Below are 18,866 nucleotides of genomic sequence, written 5' to 3' on the forward strand. Positions count from 1 at the left end.
TAATCTAGTTTTGTTCTCCTTTTTTAAATTTACTATATTTGTTTTACGTTGTACTTTTCTCTTTTAATATTATACTTCAGTATTGTAAGCGAGTTGAATCAATGCATTGGTGATTTGTTTCTCATTATTATTAATATCTTTTAATTTTTAAATGTTAATTCATACATTAAAAAACCAATTACCTCTAGCCTGGGGGATTTAAGCACCATTAATGAATTAAATGAGTTGTCCTTATTTGTTGTACTTTATATCATTTTTGTTACATAGAATAAAACCAAATAAGATACGTCCAATCCAATAATAAACTCTAATGTGTTTTTCAGAGTGGTACTTCCATTTCGTTCTTATTGTAGAGTCCCAGAATATTTACGTAGCTAGCTAGATAGTAGTGGCAGTGGCGGCGGCAGCGGCAGCAGCAGCAGTTAGTAGTATGTTAGATTCCGTGGATTTTGGTTCATGTCGGTAGTAGTAGTAGTAGTAGTAGTAGTAGGTTTGATTAATATTGTTGTTCCTAGAAATATATTTATTATAACCTAAGGTTTAGATAGAACCATTAAGAGCATGACACTTGTCATAATCATGTTTATTTAAGGATTTTTTTTAAATAAAGGAAAGATCTAGAAACTATAGAACCTTCTAGAACCATTAAGAGCATGACACTTGTCATAATCATGTTTATTTAAGGATTTAAGTTTAAATAAAAGAAAGATCTAGAAACTCTAGAACCTTCCAAAACCATTAAGAGTATGACACTTGTCATAATCATGTTTATTTAAGGATTTAAGTATTTTTTTTTATAGGATAGTTTCACTCCTCAAACTCTATAAATAAAACCTAGTCCTTAGCCATTTTCTTCATTCTTCAAGCATTCGATCAGAGCCTCTAAGGTGCTAGTATTATAGAAAGATACACTTGGGTTTGGGATAAAAGCTTTATCATTCTAAACTTTTCTAAACACTTGGGAAGTAAGAAATAGTGTGATTTCAGTATTAAGGTTTAGATCAATCCATAAGATCAATCAAGGTATTCCTATTCCTAAGTTTAGTTCTTTATAATCCTTTAGTTTTCTTTAGTTTCTTTTATTCAGATCCTAACTCTTGTTTATGATTCTTGATTAGGTATTTAAGTTCTTGAAACTTAAGGTTCTTCTTGGTAAGTTTCTTCTTGATGGTTTAGTTTTCATATTCATCTTTATTCTTAGAGATTCTCACATTTTCTATTGTTGGTTTATAGGAGTATTCTAATCCCATTCTTGTTCCCAAATATCCCAGCTTTTTGGTAAGGAAAACATGATAGATTTTATGTGTTTATGTTTATGTTATGATATGATATGTTTATGGTATGATAAGTATATGTATAGTATGTTTTGTAGTCCTTGGGCATATGAATTGTTTAAACAACAAGCCCCAAGAATATGTTTTCAGTCGCTTGGGCATACAACTTGCTTAGATAAGCAAGCCCCAAGAATTTATGATTGGGCATATGACTTGCTTAGATAAGGAAGCCCCAAGAAGTTATATTGGGCATATGACTTGCTTAGCTAGCAAGCCCCACAAATTTATGGGCACATGACTTGCTTAGCTAACAAGCCCTAATAATTTATGATGGCCATTATTGTAATAGTCCTATATGATATATGTTGTTATAATCATACGTTTTATAGTATATGTTTATGATATAGTCTTACGTTATGATATGTGATTGTTAGTAGATTTTCCTTGTTGGACATTAGGCTCACTCCTTTATTTTAGTGTGATGCAAGAAAATGAACATGGAAGGTGGAAGGATTCTTGGTAGCTTGGCTTGACTGTTGAGGATGAATGGACTGAATGGACTGCGTGTCGATCGAGGATGAAGTTATTTATGTTTAGTCTTTTAAAATATGTTTTTTGATGTAATTCTCCAATTAGTATTTAAAAGTTATGTTTTTATGTTTTGTAAACAATGTGATCCCATACCTATCACATTTTATTGTATGCTTTTATGTTATTTTGTATTTGATACAATATCTATTTTGGGGTTTTAATAAAGTTATGATTATTTCTTATGTATGTTTTCTCAATTAGTAGTAGTTATGTCTAGTAGTTTTAATGGTCCAAGGTCTTAGAAATAGTTGGGTCGTTACACTTATAAAATGAGATGGTCTTCTCCAGGGATCCTTCCAACACATCAGATACTATACTCACACAAAGTTTCACAAATGTTGTACTAGCCATTCACCGAAGAGTAATCACCACAGAGTTCATGGATCATATGCAAAAGTTGGTCGTGATGCTAGGAAAAAATTGTAGCTGTCGAACTGTATTGGAGGAGACAAACCAGATAATCATCGACTTACAAACACAACTAAGCATCTAGAAGAAACTACTCAATGTACTCAAACAGAAGATGAAGTCCTTAGGAGATGACATTACTAATCTTCACAAAACCATTTCCAAATGCACAAGGAAGCTTTACAAAGTCTGGTTACTTAGTGATTAGATTTTGTTTAACTTATCTCGTTCTACGCAAAAATCATCTTTTGATAATGTATTTTCATATTTATTTGTATAGTGATGTATTGAGACCTTGTTTAAGTGCACTACATGTAAGTTTTTTGTACCTTTATTTATGAATGATATAGATTCATATTATAGGATATGGTCATAATTACACGTGCTATTGGTATTTTTGTGTTTGTTATTAATCATTACTCAAGCCATAACCTCAAAGTTAAAATTTAATTTCTAATTAAAGACCTTATATACATCAAGAACATATGTTTAACAAACTGTTATCCAAAAAACATGCACGGATGACATGGCAAACGTTTAATACACGTGGCTGACATCTGGCAGGAGTCTTGTTCGACCATCGACCAGAAAGATGTCTATGGTGCAACGCTCAATCTTTATATACGACCAGCCTGGTCGTATACTCGCTATATTTGGAGAAAATCTTATGCAGTTGTAATCATATCCGAAATTATCTCCCATGATTTCCCGAGTATCCGATTATTTAGGAAAGAATATCTGTAACAAATCAATGTAATCTTCCTTGAGCCTATAAATAGAGAAAGATAGCTCAAGGGGAAAGGACTTTTGGGCTTTCTAATTATTTGAGATTATAGTTTTACAAGTGTATTAGAGCTATCACCTTCGAGATATTGTTTTGTTCTTCAGAGGTTTGTTAAACTCATTGAACCCTAGTTCTTTGATCACTCCTTTGAATCTTATATCAATAACAACTCAAGTGGACGTAGGTTATTACCAGATTCTGGGACCGAACCACTATAAATTCCTGTGTGTTTTACTATTTTTGGCATTATTCTCATCTCAACATTTCTGTCCACATCAAGCAATTTTGACTCCGTGTCAGTTGACCAAAATCAGGGTCAACATTCTGGTGCTTTCATTGAGAGCTTGATACAATATTGTTGAAATATCAATGGCAAAAACTACCAAGAAGACTGGACAGGCGGCTAGCGCTACACAATCTCAGCCGCCTCCTCCTCTTCCAAACGTGACCGAAGATGAGCCACATTTGGAGTTTGATGAGGAAGAACTGGATTCTGAGACGCTGAGGAATACCCTGGGGGTATTGCAGGATGAACTGGCCAATCTGAGGGCCAGCCAGGAAAGTGTTGCCGAGACTATGGCACGGCAGCAACAAGAGATCGAGCGACAGCGCCTGGAACTGAGTGAAAGGCAAGAGGAGATGGACCGTCTCCAGAGGGAGGCCATGGCAGCCCTCGAAGCAACCCTACAGCTGGCTAGGAATCAGGCTGCACCTGCTTCGCAGCCTGATCAACCTACAAATGGGCCACCCCAAAGGGGTCCTAATCCTAGCCTGCCGATCCAGCCCTCGAGCCCCCAAAGGCCCGAGTAGCCACCAATGCCTCAGGATGATGTCCCCCCTAAGGGATCCTGAAGCGCGGCCCCCATCACAAGCTAGTCGTGGTAATCCCCCGCAATCAAGGCAGAACAGGGCCGGGCAGCCGCCCCGTAGTCCTAGACGCCATAGGGGCAAGGAGCCAAACCCTCCGAGCAGAGGACAACGTCCTTTTGGCAACAGAAGGAACTCAGAGACAGGTTCTGCGGTTCGGGGCCCCCCACGGCATGATAATGCACGGGGACCTACCGACCAACGCAGGCCGCCCTCTAACGCTCGGGAGGTTCCAGCCCGGGAAGGCAACCGATGGAACAGTCGATCCCATCATGGCCAATCAAGATTCAGAGATGGCCATGATTATAATGAGGCCGACTCAGGTAGAGGGAACGCCGGTCAGAGAAATGAAGAAAGAGGTGGGGGCAGAAGCCTACCACCTAGGGATGACCAACCAAAAAGACGTGACGCTGGGGGGCAGCCCAGACAAAATTACGTCTTTAACCGGCTTGGAGCTAGCAAGCAGCGGAGAAGAGACGAAGATTTAAGAGACGTACTCAATGATCACCGGGAACGGCATGACGAGTATGTTCCCCCAGCACCAGAGGCCCCCCCAATTCTTGGCGCCGTGCAGGCCCAGATAGATGCCCTAAACCAGGCAGTACAACAGCTGGTCAGGGGAAGAACATCTTATATCGATCACGATAAGAGAAAGGGCACTCCTTTTGTTCAGAGGATAGCTATGGCAGAAACCCCTAGCAAGTTTAAAATGCCTACTCTTCCAAACTTTGACAGGTATGGTGACCCGGTATCTCACGTCAACAAATTTGAAATACAAATGGACATTCAGAAAGTGTCTGAAGACGCTCGGTACAGGATCTTCCCTGCAACACTTTCTGATGCTGCACAGGAGTGGTTTTTCAAATTCCCTCCTGCAAGTATAATTTCCTGGGAGATGTTCGTGAAGGAATTTTATGGACAGTTCTATGCGGGTCGTGTGCACCTGACTGAGGCAAATCAGCTAGTCGAAATACGCCAGCAAGACGGAGAACCACTGAAAGACTACGTCCAGCGTTTTATGCGAGCAGCTGCTGGAGCGAAAACAGTGGGAGATGAAGGCAAGATGATGGCCATAACTGTAGGGGTTAAGCGCCGCACACCTCTTTGGAACAGCCTCAGAAAGCATGGAGTCAGAACTACCCAGGAATTTTTGGATCGAGCTGATCGATACATCAAGCTCGAGGATGCCATCGTCAGTGAAGGAAAAACCCCAGGCAAGGATAAGGGGACTGCCGAGCCCGCCAAAGCCGCCAATGGGTCCAAACCCAATGGCAATGGCAAAGGCAACGGGAACGGCAATGGCAATGGCAAGAATGGGGGGAAACGGACTCATAATGAGCCTTCCACCTCTGACAATAAACGAGCCAAGGGAAATCATTATGAACCTCGGTTCACTAACTACACTGCCCTTATTGAGTCTCGGGGAGAGGTGTATCAGGCCACGAGTTCCAGTGTGCCTTATAAGAAACCTGCCCCCATTCGAAAGGATATTTCGAGAAGAGACACTACCAAGTTCTGTCGTTATCATAACGACTACAGACATGATACGAATGAATGCAACCAGCTGAAGGATGAAATCGAGTTCCTTATTAGACAAGGACACTTGAGAAGGTATGTACGGACCTCGGGTAATTCCCAACGAGAGGCTCCAGGTGGCAATGAGCATGCGCCCACACGCCAATGCTCGCCACCTTTACAGCCTAACCCCGTAGCTGGCACTTTACTCACCATCTGTGGAGGCCGCACCTCGCGGGAAGTAGTGGAAAGGTGAGGGAACGATATGCTCGGACCCTACGTCACAACCAGGACATCAAGATGATGACTGTGGAGGACAGGGCATCAAAGAAGGCTCGGTCAGAGGAGGGTGAGATAACCTTCTCTGATAGCGACGCCCAGCATGTCCGGTTCCCACATTTCGATTCGCTGGTCGTGGACGTTCAAATCGCCAACATGATGGTGAAAAGAGTACTAGTTGATACAGGAAGTTCAGTGAACATCCTGTACAAATCTTCCCTGGAACGCATGAAGTTGTCCGTTAAGGACTTGGAGCCCTGCAACAAAACAATTTACGGCTTCTCTGGTGAGGGACTCACCCCAGCAGGGTCAATCAGACTTCCTGTGACAGCAGGTACAACGCCCACTACCAGGACATTACTCGCTACTTTTATAGTAGTTGATTGTCCTTCAGCGTGCAATGCTGTCATTGGAAGGCCCATACTAGTTGATCTTCGAGCCGTCACCTCAGTATGGCACTTGGCCATGAAATTCCCGACAGACGCAGGGGTAGGACGCGTGTTGGGTAACCAGAGAGAAGCAAGGGAGTGCTACAATGCCTCAGTCACAAAGGCGAAGAGGGGAACGTCGAAGAGCACTCCCACAGATAGGTTGCAGATGGATATTGATACACAAGCCCAATCCGGTGATGGAGTCACCAAATAGGGTGTTGCCCAAAGTGAGGATAGGGATTTAGATCCTCACTTTGGGTATTTTGAGGAAAATGTTGAACCCGTTGAGGACCTGGAAGAGGTCCAACTTGACGAAAAAGACCCGACCAGAGTTGTGAAGGTCGGGAAAAACTTATAAGCAACCACGAAGCATGCACTGGTAAATTTTTTGCAAAAGAACCAGGAAGTCTTTGCTTGGTCACACAGAGACATGGCTGGGATAGATCCTGCAGTTATCAGCCATGTCCTAAACGTTGACAAGAGTTTTCCACCCGTGCAACAAAAAAGAAGGCTGCTCGATAAGGATAGATCGAAAGCCTTAAAAGAGGAAGTCGAAAGACTGAAGGGGAATGGATTCATCCAGGTAGCATTTTATCCATCATGGGTCTCTAATCCCGTATTGGTTCCCAAGCCTAACGGCAAATGGTGAACCTGTGTGGATTTCACAGACCTCAATAAAGCCTGCCCAAAGGATTGTTTCCCACTCCCAAGGATTGACCAGCTGGTCGATGCAACTGCAGGACATGAGATCCTCTCCTTCATGGATGCATACTCAGGATACAATCAGATTAGTATGCATCCCCTTGACGAGGATCACACCAACTTTCGGACCGATACGGGGTTGTACTGTTATAAAGTAATGCCCTTCGGACTAAAAAACGCAGGTGCGACTTACCAGCGATTGGTTAACCACAAGTTTAAGGAGTTGATAGGAGTAAACATGGAGGTGTATGTGGACGACATGCTGGTAAAGTCGAAAAAAGCAGAAGGACATGTGAAGGATTTGCAAGATTGTTTCGATGTGTTGAACAAGTACCAAATGAAATTGAATCCTCTCAAATGTTCCTTCAGAGTCGGATCAGGGAAATTCTTGGGGTTCATTGTCAATTCAAGAGGAATCGAGGTCAACCCTGACAAGATAAGAGCCCTGATCGACATGAAATCGCCAGAAAAGATCAAGGATGTGCAAAGTCTAACTGGAAGAATTGCCGCTCTAAGTAGATTCATTTCCAAGTCGACGGATAAATGCGTACCTTTCTTTAATCTACTTAGAGGAAACAAGAAGTTTGAATGGACAGGAGACTGCGAGCAGGCTTTCCAAGCCCTAAAAGACCATATGGCACAACCTCCTATTTTATCAAAGCCTATCGAAGGAAAAACTCTGTTCATCTACCTGGAAATCACCGAAGTTGCTGCTAGTGCGGTACTGGTACGAGAAGAAGAAGGCGTACAAAAGGCAGTTTACTATGTAAGCAATAGGCTAATCGGAGCACAGTTAAGGTATCCTCCCATCGAGAGGTCAGCCTATTGTTTAATCTTGGCCTCAAGGAAACTACGTCCTTACTTCCAAGCCCGTCCCATTACAGTCTTAACTGGCCAGCCCCTTCGGCAAGTTTTACAAAAGCCTGAGGCAGCTGGACGCTTATTAAAATGGGCAGTCGAACTCGGGTAGTTCGATATTACATATTCACCGCGAGCAGCAGTAAAAGGACAAGTCTTGGCTGATCTTATTGCTGAGTTCACTGAGCTCCCAGACAACGAACAGTGCGAAGAGTCTAGTGCGCCTGAGCCCCAGGATAAAGCTCCCTCATGGAAGTTATTCACAGATGGATTGTCCAACGAATCTCACGCAGGAGCAGGAGTGATATTGATAACGCCAGAAGGGCATCGATTTCACTGCGCTATTAGGTTCGACTTCACTGCGTCAAATAATGAAGCTGAATATGAAGCACTCCTCCCTGGGTTAAGATTGGCAAAAGACATGAGTATAAAGGTGCTGGATATTTACAGTGATTCACAGCTGGTAGTGAATCAGGTCCTAGGGGAATATCAAGCACGGGGCCTCAAAATGGTGGCCTACTTAAATAAAACTAAAGATCTATTGGCTCAGTTTGAGAAGTATATCCTCTAGCAAATACCTCGGGATCAGAATTCGAACGCAAATGCCTTAGCCAAACTCGCAAGCGCGAAAGATGCTGACACTTTGCATATTGTGCCAGTAGAAAGATTGTGCGAGCCGAGCATACGAGCAGATGAAACTAATATGGAAATCCGGATGGAGGATACATGGATGGCACCATACTTGGGGTATCTCGCAAATGGTGTACTACCGGCAGATAGAAACAAAGCCAGAACTCTTCAAAGGTAGGCTGCTAAGTACATACTGGTCGATGGTGTTCTTTACCGAAGAGGATATTCCATGCCACTACTCAGATGTATTACACTGGAAAAGGCTAAAGAGCTGATGAAGGGGGTACATGAAGGCTTCTGTGGGGATCACGCTGGGGGGCAAAGTTTGGCAAAAAAAGATTCTAAGGCAGGGCTATTTCTGGCCGACTATGAACGAAGACTCAATGGAGTTTGTGTGAAAATGCGATAAGTGTCAAAGATTTTCCAAGATCCCACATGCAGCTCCCAACAAGTTAAAGCAGATGTAGAGTCCTTGGCCTTTCGCAGTATGGGGTATAGACTTGATTGGATCCCTGCCAACGGGAAAGGGTGGAGTGAAGTACGCAGTCGTAGCAGTCGACTACTTCACCAAATGGGCCGAAGCTGAGCCGCTCGCTACCATAATGACCAAGAAAGTTCTTGACTTCATCATCAAGAACATTGTTTGCCGATATGGTTTGCCTCAAAAAATTGTCTCAGAAAACGGCACCCAGTTTGACAATGACCTATTCACAAACTTCTGCGAAAGACATGGCATCGTCAAAAGCTTTTCTTCAGTCGTGCATCCACAAGCAAATGGGCAAGTTGAAGCAGTGAATAAAATGCTTAAGGACACCCTGAAGAAAAGGCTCGAAGATGCTAAAGGAGCATGGCCAGAACAGTTGCCTGAAGTCCTCTGGTCGTATAGAACGTCCCATTGAACAGCGACAGGTCATACCCCATTTTCCTTAGCATACTGGTATTAAGCTATGTTGCCTGTCGAGTTAGATCCTCCCTCACATCGACGAACTACATACGATCAGGACCAGAATAGCCAACTGATGATGGAGTCCCTAGACTCACTTGAAGAGAAACAGGAAAAAGCCCAACTCTGAGTAGTTGCGTACCAGCAAAAGGTCGCCCGATATTTTAACTCAACGGTGAAAGAAAGAAAATTCAATGTCAGAGATCTAGTACTACGACGAGTTTTCCTAAACACCTGCGACCCAACTGCTGGAGTGCTCGGTCCAAACTGGGAAGGACCTTACCAGATTGAGGAAGTCCTTCATCTAGGCACCTACAAGCTTGCATGCCTAGATGGAGATCTCGTTCCACGCTATTGGAACGGAGAACACCTGCGCAAGTATTATCAATAAACAGTCCTTTTTAAAGGACTGGCTTGTATTAATTTTTACTTTTTACAAGTTTCGAAAAAGGGTTAGCCATGTTGTATGGCTAATCGCTTATAAGTGTAAGATCTTTTTAGATCACTCGTAAAGACATGTTTAGTCCATTTTTAATATGAGATTATAAGGGACTGTGCGTAGCCAGTCATTCTTGCCAACCTTTGTAAATTTATTTTTACAAGTATTTGTTCATTGTGCTGTTTTGCTGTATTATAAGTGTGACGTTTCCTATCGAGCAGTAATGTTCGCACAGGTCGTGGTCAAGGCAAGTGACCAAGGACCTAAAGCTCCTCGATCACTTGGGGGGCATATAAGGTACATCGATAGCAAAGCATACCAATAAGTATGTAAACACATGAACAAAATGAGTGAAAGCATGCTACGGTACTTAGAGTATTTTTCAAAACATATATTTTGTTAAATCAAGCCAAAGTACTATGCTAAGTTCGGTCATGCGAACAAATGTTATAATAGACAAAAATATTATAATATCAAAAGGCATTCTTTTACACCACGAGCAGTACTGCTCAGATGTAATTGTTTAATTAAAAGTAAAAAGCTGCCCTTGCAGCAAAGTAAAAAGCTGCCTTTGCAGCAATACAAACAAATTGTCTTTACAATACGACCCGTGGGCCATAAAAACGAAATAAAAAGAAAAAACAGAAAAATTATTGAGGAGCTGGAGGATCCTGGGGGTTGGGAGGAGTGCCTTGGTCGGGCGAAGGACCAGCTTCAGCATCAGCGGTAGGCACTTTGGCCTTCTCTTCTTCTTCCAGCCAGATGGCGCACTGCGCCATCAGAGTCCTCTTCAACCGCTCAGACAGGTAGTTGAAGTTGGCCTCCCGGTTGTGCTTCCAAAATTCATAGAAGCAAAGGTGAGTGGCCTCCTTGTACTTCTTCAAATTCTTGGCCCCCTCCTCCTCGAGCTCCTGCACTCGCTTTTCAAGCTCCCTCGTCTCTTGCCTGCTGGCGATCAGATCAGGCTCAAGCTGCTTGCATTCTTGGGTGTTGAGCCTGGCGCTTTCCCTGAATCTTTCCCGGGAGTCGTTGGCTTTCTTCAAGGCATCTTGGGCGTCCAGAAGCTCCTTGGTGAGAGTAGCTTGGTCCTCGCACAGTTGTTTGGCCTGTTTGGACAGCTCCTTGTTCTCCTCGAGCAGCTTGTTGTAGTCAGCCTCAAATACTTGCTTAGTCTGTGCAAGCCTGGAGTCGAAGTTCTTTCCCCGAGAAACCAACGCCCCAACACGGCGCCAGCCAGCAATTAAAGTTAGCAAGCCCTGAAGACAAAAGAATGAGATAAAGTAAGGAAAAGAAATCAAACATAAATGATAAAGTAGCAGGAGATAACTTACGCTAACTATCTCGTTCAGCCCTCTGTTGACGACTTGATCAGCCTCTATTGAGGTAGTTTCAGTAATGGCGGCCTGGCTGCGTCTGTGCTTCGAGAGTTTGTATATCCTCTCCCTGGCTGAGCCGACCACGAAGCTGGGCAGGGAGCCTTCGGGCAAGTTGTCCAATGTCTCCTTGTCAGCAGCCTTAGAAGAAGGCTGTGGGTTGACGAGAGTGGGAGTCGTCTGCTCGGAAGGGGGCGGAGGTGGTGAGTTCTCCTTGGAAGGGGTGGTGGCTGGAGCATCGTCTGTTCGAGCCTTCTTCGAGGGGGTCTTGCTGCTTTCCCCTCGAGCCCTCTTACCATCCTTCTTCGGGACAGAAGAGGCAGCGGCGGCCTGGTAGTGCTCAAAGACGTCCTCGGAGTCCATACCTGCACCAAAGGAAGCAACACAAGCAGTAAGACTAAATGGTCATGCAGGATAAAAGAATAAAAGTAAAAGGATTATAAGTAAAGTACCCACGCTACAACTACTGGTCGTAACATTATTTACTGAACTACCTAGTTCCTGGAAGAAATCTGAATTTAAGGAGGGAGCATTCCTAAAGTTGCCATCCCCATCAAATAGATGAGAGGGAATTGGCAAATGATTTTAAAGCGAGATTATTGTATTGTTTTCATCCGACGAGTCGTCAGAAAGTTCGGTAGGCTCGACAGCCTTTTGTTTTCCTTTGCCCTCGGGGGCCAAGGGTTTCTCTGCTGGACGAGGGACGGCAGGTTCCTTGATCGTAACCCCAGTTGGTCTCCTCCGTGGAGGAGACACTTGGGATTGCTGCTCGGGTTCCACTTCGGCTTGGGCATTCTCCGCTGAAGGTTCGCCCGTCGCTGGTTGAGGATTCCAGAGGTCGACCAGCCTAAGGTTAGCCTCAGTAACTAAATTTTTGACACTCTTATCAGCATTCGGCATGCTGGCTAAGAGTGCTGCCCTTGACTCCATCCCTGGAGTTGGGGTTGGACGTAACCATGGGCCTGGAACACAGTGGAATGTCAAGACATTGTGACAGAAAAACACTAAGCGAAGAAGCTAGTGACGTAAGAATTTTTTACCTCCTCGGGTGAAGGCTAGGTTGTCTACAGCTAAGTCGGGAGTAAGGAATTATTCTTGGTGATACCTCCCCACGTTGGAGATGTGAGTAGTGTCGGACAAGAAAGTGCGCCCGGTTTCTTGGTGACAAAAATGGAAAAACCCCGTGCCTTTTGGTTAGGGTTGGACTTAAGGTCAAAAAGAAAGTTGACCTCGTGGGGAGTGGGCTCTGGCCATTTTCTGAGTTTGTAAAGGACATAGAGTGCAGCCAGCATTCTATATCCATTTGGGGTGATTTGAAAGGGGGCAACTCCAAAGTAATTGCCGCCCCCTGAAAGAACGGGTGAAGAGGCAAAGTGGCACCTGCCTCAATGTGAAACCGCGACCAGGTGCTGTAGGTCCCGCCTGGCAGGTTGGCCCTCTGGTCGATAGAAGGTATGACCAGGGTCACCCCTGTTAGTTTATACTTATTTAAGTAGTTGGTGATCATCCGCATCGTCACTCTACTTTGGGGAACAACATGGCACTCGACATCCGGCTGAGCGGCATGTCGAGGACGGGCATGCCTTTGTGCATTGGCATCAGGGACATTTTCACCTCGACCACTGGTCGAGGGGGCATCAGCAGTAGGCTGGCACGAGGAGTTAGGGATTTTCCTTTTTTGAGCTTTTGTTTTTGTTCGAGCCATTCTCTGGGTTGGGATTGGAGAAGGGTTTGAGCTAGGACGAGAAAAAGGGATATCTGGTATCAGAGAAGAGGGGTTTTCTTCACCTTCAAGAAGCTGAGCTAGGAGGTCGTCTTCAATGGGTCTTTCTCCTTCCCAAGGGTCTTGCATATGAACTGCAAACATACAAAGGAGGGGATAAGACACATAGCTTGCGGAGTTACGTGGGAGATTGGGATAACGTTGCTCGCGTCTATTGACCAGCAGCATTCTACCCATACACTAAGTTTGGTGCTAACAGTTTGAAAAACGGATAAAAAAGGAAATAAAATGTTTTCTGAAAATGAACTTTTTCAACTCCTAAAGGGCGGGAAAAAACCCAGTTTTTTCAACTAGCTTAAAGATTGAATTTTTACGTCGATCTTACGCTCTAAACCTATGATCCTTACTATCAAACTAGCTCCTAGCTTATATAAAGCAGAAATACAGTCTCCTATCAAGCATCAGATGGTTTATACAAAAATCCGCATAATTTCTACTCAAGAACGCAGGAAATCGCAGAGCAAAGTAACAGCATGCATGGCATAATGAAGAGTTTAAAAGACGAAGTGATTACCTGAGCAAAGGGTGGAGATTCGGAAAAGATAGAAATTTCGAGTCGGAAAGACCTACAGCAGGACGTCTGAATGGTTTCGAAATTCTGGGCTGAGGCAAAGTTCTTGAAGTTCTTGATTGGAATGGTGAGTAAAAAATTATGAGAAAGATAAAGAGGTTACTTATAGAGGCTGAAGTATGGAAAAAAGTGGCAATCAGGACTTTCCCATTTTCGAAACGTGGGGGAGTGTATATGCCATCGAATTTATTTCTTGAAAACCGAAAAGGCTTGATTAGACATAATTATGTCACGGTTTTCAAAAACGCACGAGGATTCTGACAGATTTCGTGGGGCATATGAACGGTTGTTTCCCTAAAGTTTCTTTATTGCTGGTTGCATTAAACAAACTTGGGGGGCAAATGTTATCCAAAAAACATGCACGGATGACATGGCAAATGTTTAATACACGTGGCTGATATCTGGCAAGAGTCTTGTTCGACCATCAACCAGAAAGATGTCTATGGCGCAACGCTCAATCTTTATATACGACCAGCCTGGTCGTATACTCGCTATATTTGGAGAAAATCTTATGCAGTTGTAATCATATCCGAAATTATCTCCCATGATTTCCTGAGTATCCGATTATTTAGGAAAGAATATCTGTAACAAATCAATGTAATCTTCCTTGAGCCTATAAATAGAGAAAGATAGCTCAAGGGGAAAGGACTTTTGGGCTTTCTAATTATTTGAGATTATAGTTTTACAAGTGTATTAGAGCTATCACCTTCGAGATATTGTTTTGTTCTTCAGAGGTTTGTGAAACTCATTGAACCCTAGTTCTTTGATCACTCCTTTGAATCTTATATCAATAACATCTCAAGTGGACGTAGGTTATTACCAGATTCTGGGACCGAACCACTATAAATTCCTGTGTGTTTTACTATTTTTGTCATTATTCTCATCTCAACATTTCTGTCCACATCAAGCAATTTTGACTCCGTATCAGTTGACCAAAATCAAGGTCAACACAAACAACGCAACTTTAATAAATTAATGTTTGATTTTATTAGGATATCACCCGAATAATCTCAAGGAAATTATCACTTAACACAACTTCAGATGTGGCTTGGGTTTTGTTGGTATTTAGCAAAGGTTGTTGTTGACGCGGTTCTTCGGCAACAGATAATTATATGAATAAATGGGATGGATTAGTGCTAAATGATGAACCGTAATATGTGAATAATCTCAAAGGAAGGTTATAACTCGTGTACTCTTTTTAGGTGGTTCGAAGGTTAAAATCCCTCTAGTCCACCAGTGAATATTATTGATATATCTTTGGTATTCCTTACAGGGTGTTTCTTTACAAATTAGAAGCCAACCCTTTGCAACACCCAGGGTCTCCATATTTATAGGGAGAGGACACCTAGGTGTTGGCAAAGGGGGTCATCCCGTGACCTTCTTACCCATCATGTCACTTTTGTGACATTCATGATTAATTCCTAAAACCTGACAATGAAGTGTGGTCTAATCATTAGGTAAGGGGGATAATGGGCCGCATGGCCCAAACCAGTCGTGGGGTGCCTGAACACGCACGTTTATGCTGCGTGTCCGAGATTTCAGGAATGGAGTAGACACGTGATGTCTGATATGCGCACATTTACATTGCGTGGTTGACTTTATAAAGGGTCGGACGTGTCAACTCCAAGTCTTACCTCGAGCCTGATGTAGTCTCAGCTCGTGGTGTCCACACTGCTGACTCGATGCCTTTGAGTGTTCTTACTAAACCTTTGGCTACCTCAAGCTAAAGAGGTAGAGACTCGTAACAGCAGCTCCGGGTAGGTGGCTTCCACGTGGCTGGTAGGATTATGCCCCTTTCCAGCTCGCTAATAACCCGTGGATATTTAGGGCGTACATTTGCCCCCTCAAGCCCCTGCTCGTGGCATATGATGTCACCTGTGGCCACTGTGGGGGCTTTTAGGCTTCCTTGTCGACTCTTCATGTCCCGCCCATTGCGCTGGTATTGGATACGTAGAGCATCGTGGTTGGATACGGCCCATCTTCCGAGAACCGCATTAAATGGCCTAGCCTATCTTCGGCCGTCGTTTTGTCTTTCGAGTTGTGATCCTTGTCACCCACATAAAGACGATCGAACGACCCTCATTCTTTTTCCTTTTACGTATATATAAGGTTGGCAACCTTTCGCATGAGCCACCTTTTTATTTGAAATTTTTTCTCATCTTCTTTCTTCTCTCTTCTCAGTTTCAAAACCCTTAGATTCCACCAGGGTTCCAACTCCTATGCTCTTTTCAGTCTTTACGCAGTAGAAAACTTCTGTAAGTCCTCTGTCTGCTTTATGCTTTAAATGTTTCCATTTTTCTTTGCTTAGGTAAACTTCCTTCTTAGCTGCATACTGTAGGTTGTTTTTCTTTGCTGGTATTTTGTGCGTAGGTTTTTATCCTAGGGATATCGACCATAGGAAAGAGAATGCTTAGGAACATGACTCATAGGACAAAATTATGGGGTGATTTTTCTGGGTTATCTTTTTAAACGCCTATTTGGAGAGGCGAAGGCAACAAGTTTCTGGGGTGCAAAAACCGGGTAGCTTAGGGGCCACGCTTCACAGGCGGTTTTGCCTTTCGAAACTTTCCCTCCAAGGCAAACTTTATCCTGACCCTCCTGACACACGGATCCCGAGCAATCGGGGACTCGTTGGGAGCATAGGTGCGTGTTCATAGAACCGCGTGGTCTCACTCACCGCGTGCTGAGATTACCTCAGCCCATGTAAAGGAAACCATTCTTCGTGCTTGATTCTTTCTTATGCTTAGGTCGCCTTTTCTAAACTTTCTTCATCTTTGTTCGTTAGGCGACCAGATGGGACCCAAGAAGAATATGCCTAAGAAGAGTGCCGGTAGCTCGTCCTCCCAGCAGGCCAGCAAGGGGAAAGAGGTGGCAACAGACTCCCCAATCCCCCACTTTGGTCCCACCGTGGAGAAGGAGGTTGAGGTGGGACCTGACGCCTTCTTCGAGGCCGAGAAGATTGCCTCAAAGGTTACAACCCAGGGGAAAGTCAATAAAATCATGCTTTCCCACAACATCGAGATAGGGAAGGGCGCCCTGGTTGTTCGTCCTCCCTTTGAGGGCGAGCGGAGCTGCGCACCGCTCGATGAGGAGTTCGCGGCCTGGAGCGACGAACACCTCAAGGCTGGGGCCTTTCTCCCCCTGGACCAGTACTTCATGGATTTCCTGAATTTCGTGAAGCTCGCCCCCTTCCAACTCCCCCCTAACTCCTACCGTCTGTTAGCAAGGTTGAAGTACTTGTTCCTGAAGCAGGAATGGGAGGTCCCCACACCGGCGGACATCCTCTAATTTTTCTGCCTCAAAGCCAGCCCAGACCAATGGTGGGGACATGATGGGTTTTACTACCTGACCCGTTTTCCCAACTCGGCCGTGGTCATCGAGCTGCCCGGCCACCCCAATGACTTCAAGGATCAATTCTTCATGTCAACGGGGTTTCGCAACTGCGAATACCATTACTTCAACCGTCCTTGTAATTTCCTTCTAACTTTAGCTCGCAAGATCGTCGCTGGTTGTTTTCTTTCCATTCATTATTGACTTGAAAACTATCGTGCAGCTATTTTTGCGAGGACGGCTAAGTCGGTGACCCTTGGGGGTCAGTACGAAACCTTGGCGGGGCTCCCCCCAAGTGAAAAAGACTACCGCCAGCTCGTGTCTGATGAGACGATGCTAGCATGTAAGTTGATTTCCCCAGGCCAGACTCTGGCCTTGAGGAGGCCGCAGACCATCCCCGCAGCTCACGAGATGGCGCCCATCCCTGAGGAGGAGGCCGAGGATGAGGACGAGGATGAGGTGCCCCTCGTGCGCCGGAAGCAGGCTCTTGAGGTCGCCCAGGAGGTCAACGCAGAGCGGACCTAGTCCGGGGCAGCAGCCGACCCCTCTGGCCAAGGTAACCCTTACTTGTTTAGCGACTTATACAGGGCTGCCGCAGACCTATGGCTTGCTAGGTTTAACCCCAGCCAACTCGTTCACCGCCATCAAAATGACCCAGATCGCAACATCACTCTACTCTAGTGTGTTGACCAGCTAGTGTTGCATTATGACATGGGCTGCCCTAGGGGTACTGTAGTAGTAGATAATACCCTGGCCTTTAGGTCAACATTTTTTGAGGACTACGGGACCAACCTTAGGTCATCGCCCTCCCTTCTGGAGGGTGTAGTAGCTCCGGGTCTTAGGCAGTATGTAGAGGAGTCCAGTCCTGAGGTAGATCTGGACCCAGAGCCTCCTCTCACCCGTGAATTCATTATCTTAGACTCCCCCGTAGAAGCTCCGGGGCCGGAGGTCTTGACAATAGATTCCTCCTCTAGCTCGGAGGGTAGGACCTTTTTCAATACATACTTTAGCTTTTTTGTTATCAAAGTATTTTTACATGCATACTAATGATTCGCTCTTTGTTTCAGACGAGGAGATGTCACAGCCCGGGGACAACGTTCTGCGTTCTATGTTACAGGGGGGAAATCCTTCCTCTGGGTCGTCCGGGCCATTGGAGAAGAGGCTTCGGCTGGCCAAGAAAACCACTGGGACCTCCTCCAAGTCTCCTGCCAAGGGGAAAAACCAGGGTCCGGCTGCCATAGAGAAGGTGCCTCCACCCCCTCCTGCAGTGGAGAAGATGGCTCCACCTCCCCCGCGACCTCCTGTCCCTAATCAGGAACAGGAGGTACCAACCGAGACCTTGTCAGCTCCGACTCGGCGTGCGTGTCCCGGTCAACCCTCAGGCCTTGGAGAAAATCCTCGAGGTCTTTAGGGGTACGGTTTACGAAACCGTGACCTACATGGTGGACCACTGCTACAACGCCACCTCGAGGGACTTGCGGGAGATCGAGACGAGGAGCCCCGAGCACGTGATGGAGTCTTCACTAGGGATGACCCTCACGGTAAGTTTGCTTTACCACTGGTTCTTTATGTTTTTTTTTTTTTCTAAGGCACTTGCCTTATTATCTTTTTGTCTTGCAGGCGGCTTTGGCTCTCCACCGGAGCATATCTCGGTCCAGGGCCAGGATTGAAGAGATCCGGAGCGAGCACCAGGCTGCCCAGGCCGCCCTCGCATCCGATCGATAACAGGAGCAGGATGCCAAAGCTTCCCTGGCAACTGCCCGGGAAAGCGAGAAGGTCGCGTAGGCCGCCTCGGTTGCTGCGAAAGCCGACCTGGAGGCATCTCGGGCCAAGCTGCTGGAGGCCGAGGCTACTAAAGTCGCCCTGGACACCGCGAAGGTTGAACTTGAAGAGGCCAAGGCCGCCCTTGTGGCGGAGAGGGCATCTTCCAGCTCCTCCATGGAGGCCATGCTGTACAATTGCTGTGCCTTCAACTAGGATGGAAACTTTTCCTTCCTGGGGCCAGACGTGTGGGAGTCCTTCTTGGAGAAGTTCAAAGCTCGCCTTCAACAAGAGGCGCCCTCTGAGACCGGGGAGACTTCCACTACA

Source organism: Humulus lupulus, chromosome 4 (assembly GCF_963169125.1).
Source record: "Humulus lupulus chromosome 4, drHumLupu1.1, whole genome shotgun sequence".
Lineage (NCBI taxonomy): Eukaryota > Viridiplantae > Streptophyta > Magnoliopsida > Rosales > Cannabaceae > Humulus > Humulus lupulus.